Source organism: Lagenorhynchus albirostris, chromosome 18, assembly GCF_949774975.1.
Source record: "Lagenorhynchus albirostris chromosome 18, mLagAlb1.1, whole genome shotgun sequence".
NCBI classification, from domain to species: Eukaryota; Metazoa; Chordata; class Mammalia; order Artiodactyla; family Delphinidae; genus Lagenorhynchus; species Lagenorhynchus albirostris.
Window position 1 is genome coordinate 60,433,020 of NC_083112.1, and position 9,236 is coordinate 60,442,255.

The window sequence follows — 9,236 nt, forward strand, 5'->3', positions numbered from 1 at the left end:
TTTGTGCATCTTTTATTCTAAAAACACCTGACCAGGCTGTATATTCATTGCCGCGGGTAAACTATTTGCTCTGGATTAGTCAGCTGTATCCAAGGTGATGTAGGAAAATGCATGGTTAAAAAACGTGCCCACCAAGAGAACTGTGCATAAGATAGTTTAGCACTATTTTAAGGGTAGGCATCTGAATAAACTTATCTAACAGAAGAAGAAATGGACTTATCAGATACTGTCAGGTATATAAATTGCAAATATTTTTGTTTGGATGAAATAAATAGCAGTAGTGGGAAAAAACACAGAAATGCTTTCGAGTGAACAGTCTCTATTGTAATAGAGTTCTATATTATTTTCTACTGTCATCAGTTTAAAAACATTGAGAATTCATATTTTGTATGTAAATATTTGAGGTATAAATTGTTTGAATGACTCCACTTCTTTCAATTATTATGAAATGATAATTTTACTAAAGTGTTTTCAACACTTCATGTCATTTATATCAAGACTATTTTGGGTACAGATCGAATTAGATACAAACCCTTAATTAAAACATTTTCAGGTGTCACAAATGACACTTTAAGAAACATATAACCATAAACAGATGTAATTGTGACTTTTCTACAACAGAACGTATTGTCAATAAAATCATGTACCAATTCTTAGCATGTGTTCCTTTCCTCAAGTCATTAATCACAGATCATGTCAATATTAACCACAATTTGCATTTTGTTCTGATAAAGCTGCTCCTTTATTTCTTGTTTGAATATTCAGTTTTGAAATAAATATATATTTGTTTAACTCATGCATTGCTACTCCTCATTTATTTATTTTTTAATTTTATAAGCCAGTTCTTTTCCATTTCATCAGGACAGGTCACAACTGCTTTTATCTAAATCAAGTTGCATATTCATTAAATACTCAAGGTCTGAACTTTAGACATATTGTTTTACATACTGTCTTTTATTACTCTAATTACTATGCTACACGTATTTTTCCAAAGTGACATTGCAATGTACGGTACATTTTTCTGATATTCCTAAAATTACCTTTCCTTCTCACCTTTTCTTTCACCTCAACACCTTTTCAGTGATGAATTCTCAAAAGGAATTCTGGAGCTCAAACAACGATAAAGGTGTAATAAAATTTTCAAATTAATTATAAATTGGTATTTAAAATTTTGCCTCTCTGGATGTGAACATATACATAGAAAAGTCAGATGCAGCAGGTAACAGATAATTAAAGAACAAAATTAATTGTTATGATCAAGGTAGCTCTTTATTATTTCACACAATTAATATACTTGTAAAACATATGATGCTTCTGCAATATTTTTTTTAATTTTATTTTATATTGGAGTATAATAGATTAACAATGTTGTGTTATAGGGGTACAGCAAAGTGATTCAGTTATACACATATCTATTCTTTTTCAAATTCTTTTCCCATTTAGCTCCTTACAGAGTATTGAGCAGAGTTCCCTGTGCTATACAGTAGTTCCTTGTTGGTTATCTATTTTAAATATAGCAGTGTGTACACGTCAATCCCAAACTCCCATTCCATCCCTCATCCCTACCCTTCCCCCCTGGTAACCATAAATTCAGTTCTCTAAGTCTGTGAGTCCATTTCTGTTTTGTAAGTAAGTTCATTTGTATCATTTTTTTTTTAGATTCCTCATGTAAGGGATATCATATGGTATTTTTCTTTCTCTGTCTGACTTACTTCACTTAGTATGGTAATCTCCAGGTCCTATCAATACCTATTTTTTAATGTCTAAATTATTTTTTATTCCCTTTGGAAATCTCCAGTAGATGACAAATGAGTTGGTGGATTATATACAATATCTCTATACTACACTGTAGTAACACCACATTAAAATATTATTTAATTCTAAATTCACTTCAAGAGAAAAAGCTAAAATACAGGGGAACGTAGTGTTAATTCAGAAAATAAAATAGGTCACTTTTAGCACTTAAAATGCAAAATTTAAACTTTAAAAATTACTAAGTATAAAAATTATTAACCTACTTCCTCTAAAAGTGGTGATCCACCATTGAATGTCTTGCAGGATCGCTTTCAGATTTACAATGAAACAATAATCTCTAAGAGAACATGCTTCACAAAATACACAGAGTGCTTCATGAATTTGTGTGTCTTCTTTTGCAAGGGCCCAGCTAATCTTCTCTGAGTCATTCCAATTTTAGTGCATGTGCTGCCAGAACATACATGATTTTTAAACAACTTTTTAAATTAGTTTTAATCCACGTTCAATACGTAATTTTATTTATTTATTTTTTTTGGCCATGCAGTCCAGCTTGCAGGATCTTAGTTCCCTGATCAGGGATCAAACACAGGGCCCCTACAATGGAAGGGTGGAGTCCTAACCACTCGACCGCCAGGGAAGTCCCTAAACACTGATTTTATAATATGATACATGTAACAGTACTCTCATTTACATCAATATTGACATGATAATTATATCAATATTGTTACAATAAATGTTTGTTAAGCCACCCAGTCTATGGTATTTTGTTATAGCAGCCTGAACTAAGATAGACTTTGGTAGTAAGAAGTGGGGTGCCACTGTAACAAATACCTAAAAATGTGGAAGTTTTAGAGGCTGGAAGAGTTTTGAGATGTGTGTTAGGAAAAGCCTATGGACTGTTAAAAGTGATCCTGGTGAGAGTTCAGAAAGGAAAGGAGAATAAATCTTCCATCTTCTTAGAGAATACAAAAGTATCATGTATATAGAATGTTGGTAGAAATATAGACAGTGATAAATGGAATATTGCCTGCCACATCAGTAAACAAAGGATGTTACAGTCATCAGTGATTGCAGCCCTCCAGCGTGAGCCCTTGAGCCCTGGGGAAACTCAGGAAGGAAAGAATACCTGCCATCTAGCACCCATCAGACTGCATGCAGCCACTCCCTATAGTGAGGAAACTCAGGATGTGAAAACACACGCCCCAGATGGCTGAGGTGCATATCAAAGGAATGATTTCAGTGAGCCCAGACTCTTGCATCTTCCCACACATAGAAGAGTGCTAAATTCTTTAACTTCACATACCTGGTTTTCTTTCTTTATTTTTTTTTAAACTTTTTATTTTATATTGGGGTAGAGCCTATTAACAATGTTGTGATAGTTTCAGGTGCAGAGCAAAGTGACTCAGCCATACATATACACGTGTCCATTCTCCCCCAAACTCCCCTCCCATCCAGGCTGCCACATAACATTGAGCAGAGTTCCCTGTGCTACACAGTACATCCTTGTTGGTTATCCATCTTAAATATAGCAGTGTGTACATGTCAATCCCAAGCTCCCTAACTATCCCTTCCCCCCACCCTTCCCCCTCATAACAATAAGTTCATTCTCTAAACCTGTGAGTCTGTTTCTGTTTTTTAAATGAGTTCATTTGTATCATTTCTTTTTAGATTCCTCATGTAAGGGATATCATGATATTTCTCTTTCTCTGTCTGACTTCACTCAGTATGACAATATCTAGGCCCATCCATGTTGCTGCAAATGGCATTATTTCATTCTTTTTAATGGCTGAGTAATATTCCATTATAAATGTAACACATCTTCTTTATCCATTCCTCTGTTGATGGACGTTTAGTTTGCTTCCATGTCTTGGCTGTTGTAAACAGTGCTGCAATGAACATTGGAGTGCATGTATCCTTTCAGGCCATGTTTTTCTCCCAATTTATGCCCAGGAAGGTCATATGGTAGCTCTATCCATACTGTTCTCCATAGTGGCTGTACAATTTACCTTCCCACCATCAGTGTAGGAGGGTTCCCTTTTCTCCACACCCTCTCCAGTATTTATTGTTTGTGGATTTTTTGATGATAGCCATTTTGACTGGTGTGAGGTGATATCTCATTGTAGATTATTCTTTAACACCATACACAAAAATAAGCTCAAAATGGATTAAAGACCTAAATGTGAGATGAAACACTATAAAATTCCTAGAGGAAAACATAGGCAGAATACTCTCTGACATAAATTGCAGCAATATCTTTTTCAGTCTGTCTCCCAGAATAATGGAAATAAAAACAAACATAAAAATGGGACCTGATTAAACTCAAAAGCTTTTGCACAGAAAAGGAAACACAAACAAAATGAAAAGACAACCCACAGATTGGGAGAAAATATTTGCAAATGATGTGACTGACAAGGGATTAGTCTCCAAAATTTACAAACAGCTCATGAGACTTAATGTCATCAAAAACAACCCAATCAAAAACTGGGTAGAATACCTAAATAGATATTTCTCCAAAGACATACAGATGGCCAAGAGGCACATGGTTTTCTTTAATTGACAGTAATCTTTTGATGTTCCTGACTACCTGCCCTTTGTTACAAAACTCCTATATATCCTAGCTCCCCCATCACCTCCTTGGAGCAGTTCTCTCAGGGTTACTTGAGATGCTTCCTCCTGGGCTTGAAGTCCTAAAAATCTCCACCGAATAAAACATAACTCTAACTCTCAACTTTTAGGTTGTGAATAATTTTTAGTTGACAGCAGTAAAGGCCATTCTGACGAGGTCCAGATGGAAATGAGGAACATGTTGTTGGACAATGGAGAAAAAGGTGATTCCTGTTATAAAGTGGCAAAGAACTTGGCTGTGTTGTGTCTGTGTTCCAGTGTCTTGTGGAAGATAGGACTTGAGATGGATAAAACTGGATATTTAGCTGAGATTTCTAAGCAACGTGTTGAAGGAGTGGCTTGTTTTCTCCTGACTGCTGATAGTAAAATGCAAGAGAGAAATAAATTGAATAAGGAATTGTTAAGCAATGAGCAAAAAGAAACTAGAACTTAAAGATTTGAAAAATTCTCAACCTATCCATATCACAAAAAAATGAGAAAGCATATTCTGAAGAGGACACTGAGAGTGTAACTGACCATTTTGATGAGATCAGAGTGGATACAAACCATGGACCTAATCAGCCATCACGTAGAGGCCAGGATCAGAGATGGGATTGTACCAGCAGAAATACTGCCAGATGGGATTACAGAGAACGCAGAAAACGGGACAGAGTGAAGGAAGGCTTTTGGACCTTTTTGATTTTATAGAACAGGATGACAGAATTTTTTAGCTGTGAATGTGTGCTATTCTTCACGAAAAGGGGAGAATGGCCCTGAAGGTGATTCAGATATCATTAGGGCCATCACCTCAGGCCAGGTGACCTGAAGCTGAAACTGTGAAAGCAGATCTGCCTGGAGCCATGGGGGGGAGTGGGGGACAGGTGGGCGGAGAGGAGGGCAACCCCTACCCAGCATAATATTATCATTTATATTAATGTTGATATGATGTAACTATTTTCCTGGCAACAATGTTCATAATCTTTTTTTAACCTTTTTTATGTAGAACATCAACTATAGAATTAAGACTTTCTTTATAAATATTAAATACAATAAAGCATTTTATATTATTGCCAATAGAGAGAGGTACTCTGGTTGAATAAAAGCTTGGCAGAGAATGGATTTATTTTGATTCTGGTCCTATCTTTACCGTTAATTATCTCTTTGATTTAGAGCTGGGCCCTCCCATTCTCTCTGCCTTGGAATTTTCATGAGGACAATAATACTTAATCTCCACACTTCCCACAATTGTTGTGAGCAAAATAACTCTGACAATACTGTAATTTGGATATGTGGTGAATGATAAAGTATAAGACCTATTATTTCTAGAGTAATTTTAGCAGTTAAAATAAATTTGATTATTTGAGTAATGATAGTCATACTTAAATACAGCTGCTTCTCTACTGGATATGCAATGAAATTTGCTGTGAGTGTGTGAATGCCTTCTTGGTATTTTAGTATACATTTTGCACCTTAAAAATATTTAGAGCACAAAAATATTTTTTAAATTATTACCCCTTATATAAGAATTTAAGTTCTAAAGGTGTTTTTGCTTTAGCCTCAGGAATGCCTACTTATAATTGTTTGTCTCCCACCTGCTAAAGTCGCTTAAGATATAAAGAATGAATTTGATTTTACATTTATCACAAAAACATCACCTTGACATTTAAAGAAAAAGAAAACATTTTATGTGATTGCAAATGAGCACTTAAGATACTGAAATGTCTCCTTCATGAAAAAACAAAATGCTCTTCTTTTGTTTTTTAAAAGTACCAACTGTCCTCTCCATAGTAACATATGTCAGAGTATCCTACATAGATTTGGGGTGAAGAAGCCAGCCCATAATTCAAATTATCATTGGGTTTTGCAGTAGACTAAAGCCAGTTTTAATCTTGAAAGATTGACAAGTAGGAAATAACTTTCTGCTTTGGGAATGAGAAAATTATGCTTTGAGGAAAAACAGCAGACAAATCAACCATTTTTAAAGTGATGTTTGTTCATTTTCATAGGATTATAAATTTGGGGGATGACTGACATGCATTTATCCTCTTCAAACAGTGGTTCATAATGTGTGAGCCATACAAGAGGGTTTGAGTGAGCGAATGACACTGAGGTTAAGACAGGTATTGGAAGGGGTCTATAAATCCATGTGCCATGACTATGGATATCTCATTTTTCAAGTGTATGCTGATATACATATTGATTTGCTGATATATATACTCAGATTCATTTGGCATTATCAATTTTCTTAATCAGTTAGTACTAAAATTACAATTGCTATCATTTGAATACATATTTTTAAGAAAAGTGTAACCACTGTTATATTAATTAAACAAGGGGGTCATTAGAGTGACCTGGTTCTAGTGCCATCGTGGTCGACATAAGCAAAGCAGACTCTAAGCCTGTAAATGCCTTAAGGTTACAAAGTTGAAACCTAAGGACAACCAGTCACAAAGAGCCAACTACTCTTTAAGTTTTTGCAGTCAATGATTTCCTAACTTTGCCTCTGCCTTTTTCTCTATAAAATCTCTCCCCCAAGTTCCTCTCAGTGGAACACTTCTAACCACTTCACATTTAGCACTCCCTGATTTGAATTAATTTTTGCACAAATAAATTCTTAAAAATTTTAATATGCCTCAGTTTATCTTTTAACACTACTTTCTGAAATTAATCCCAATATTAAGAATTGAAAGGTTACAGAGCTTGGGGAAGGAGTTAGTAACACAAATTTGTAAACAAAATGTAGTCACATGAAACGATCATTCATATTAGGAAGGTTACGTCAATCCCAAATCAGTGTTATATACACTTAGTTTTAAAAAGGACAGGACTTCCCTGGTGGCGCAGTGGTTAAGAATCTGCCTGCCAATGCAGGGGACACGGCTTCGAGCCCTGGTCCGGGAAGATCCCACATGCTGCGGAGCAACTAAGCCCGTGCACCACAACTACTGAGCCTACGCTCTAGAGCCCTCGAGCCATAACTACTGAGCCTGCATGCCACAACTACTGAAACCCACACGCCTAGAGCCCGTGCTCCACAACAAGAAGCCACTGCAATGAGAAGCCCGCTCAGCGCAACAAAGAGTAGCCCTCGCTTGCCGCTCATGTGCAGCAACAAAGACCCAACGCAGCCAAAAATAAGTAAATAAATAAATTAATTTAAAAAAAATAAAAAGGATAATTGTTTCCACATTCAGTATGCTCACAGGTACAAAGAAATATAAATGAAATGCAAAATACATTCATAGCGAAATAGAGATAATACAAAAAAAATTATATTTGATCGTGAAACTATTCAACCTCTTTCCGTTTCCCTTTTGAAGTTCTAGTAATTTGTATTAAAAGTACAAATTGTTCTTACAATTGAAAAGAACAAAATTAAGCCAGCCAAATCGTTCTACATAGCAAAAAGTAAATCTTTATTTTTTCATGTTTTGATTCCTTACTTTTAGCTCACCTTAGGTTGCTCTACTTATTGAGTAACAAGTATGTATAGTTACTGTTTTAAAGTACTTAGGATAAAGAATAAGACAGTTGTGGTTTATGTACTTGCAGGACTTAAAGTGTAAAAGGATAATGGAAATTGCAATTATAATAAATAATACCATCAGAAAGGTAAAATCTAAAACTAAAGGAAAATGATAAGTTGTAATAATAAAGAGCTCATAAAAGTTGATAACAAAAGCACAATACCACCAGTCTTAAATGTTGCCACAGTTAAGAATAGACAAAAATGTGAGTAATGATCCTCAAAAAAGAGGCCAGTGTTCAACTTCCTTTTATGTAAATACATACAATGAAGCACAACTCTCTCAAAACCTCTCATTGTCTCTGCCTCTCTTTCCCTACCACCCTCAATTGGCCAAGATAAGGTTGGTCAGGATGGGCTCAGTTGGGCTCCCTCACACAAGCTTTCTGGAATGCAATTTAACAATACTTTTTTAAATATTATAAAGTTTATTACAGTATGAGCAAATAATTTTTCTTGTAAATAACGGAGTACAAAAGTAGTCAGAAATTCAAAGCAATATTTCCAGCAAAGGTATTTAATAAGGAATTATTTATACATGTATAACAAAGGTAATAATATATTTTATATACGTACTAGTATGGGCTTTCCTTGTGCAGTTTCATATACCAGTCTTTTCCATGGTTTCCTGAGGCATTCATCTGTGGGGAGGAGGAGAAAAGCGAGGAAGAGGGTTGAAGGATAAGGCATAAGGATTGTTGGAGCAAAGAGTTTATTATTTTACCTCTGGTATCCAAAACAGGATTTTTGGGTGTGCATCAGAAAAGCCCTTGAATGTCAGGCTTTGTGAAGAAGAACCTGTTTTTCTGAATTCCTTAGGACATATCAAAATGTAGACCTCAAGAGAACAAACTGAAAATTTTCCCGCTAGAGAAGGCCTCTCCTCTGCCCCTGAATAGGCCATGAGGCAGTAGGAGACACCTGAGATGGTCCAAAAGCGACAATGTTTTTCACATCTTGTGGCCCCCGTGTGACCCTCAGTAGACCCAGAATCTCTCCCTGTGCCCTGTGAGGTGACGCAGGGTTGCCAGTAGCGCAAATCCGAAAGCAGGACAAAGAGGCAAATGGCTGGGACATGAGTTCTGACAACAGGTATCAACTCTTCACCCCAAAATGCCAGTGAGATCCTGTCATGCTTTAATTGTCATGAATCTGTACCCAGATCAATTTAGCCATTCCACTACAGAAACCAGGAAGGACCCAAAGGATAACACAGGCATCTGAAAAATTTATTTCTACTTCAGGAAAGAAACACCCCCGATTACAAAGTCTTAGCCAGTGGAAACCTCTTGAAATTGACACTAAGGAGTTAAGTAAGATTTAATTATCTTTTTTTTTTTTTTTTTTTGCA

At 35.8% G+C, this 9,236-nt stretch overlaps 1 non-coding gene across 1 annotated transcript; it reads right to left on the reverse strand.

The window, feature by feature from the left end:
• Positions 1–2,112: 2,112 nt before the first annotated feature.
• Positions 2,113–2,216, reverse strand: LOC132509062 (U6 spliceosomal RNA). Its single transcript, XR_009536882.1, has one exon. It is a non-coding gene; the product is annotated as a U6 spliceosomal RNA (small nuclear RNA).
• Positions 2,217–9,236: the final 7,020 nt, after the last annotated feature.